The following is a 420-nucleotide window of genomic DNA, read 5'->3' as shown; positions in this document are numbered from 1 at the left end:
AGGAATGCCCGAAGCATGGCAATGAGACGCAGCGTCTCGTTCCCTGTTCTCAGGGAACCATGGTTACATGCATAACCTGAGACGTTCCCTTTCGAAAGGGAACTCCACGCTGCGTCCTCTAGAGGGTGCTAGGGGAACGGTCTACCCACGCTGCCATGCTGAGGGATGAGTGTCCAAAAACTGGATTCCTTAAGTCAAGGACTCAAGGAACACCATCCCTGCCCCAGCCAAATCGCTTTTGCCAGGACCTGAGCCACAAACCTCTACAGGCAGGCTCAAAGCTCGCCAGCGTCGTAGACTAGCTCACCTACCAAAGTACGGAACTCTAAGAGTGGAGGTCTCAGCATAACGACTCTCTAGAATGAGAGGAGACCTGGCTACACTCAACGCCAGGGGCAGTTAGTGAGGCTCAAGAGCCTA

The sequence above is a fragment of the Sinocyclocheilus rhinocerous genome, unplaced genomic scaffold (assembly GCF_001515625.1).
Source record: "Sinocyclocheilus rhinocerous isolate Xijiao unplaced genomic scaffold, SAMN03320098_v1.1 scaffold1436, whole genome shotgun sequence".
NCBI classification, from domain to species: Eukaryota; Metazoa; Chordata; class Actinopteri; order Cypriniformes; family Cyprinidae; genus Sinocyclocheilus; species Sinocyclocheilus rhinocerous.
This window is presented reverse-complemented; position numbering follows the sequence as displayed.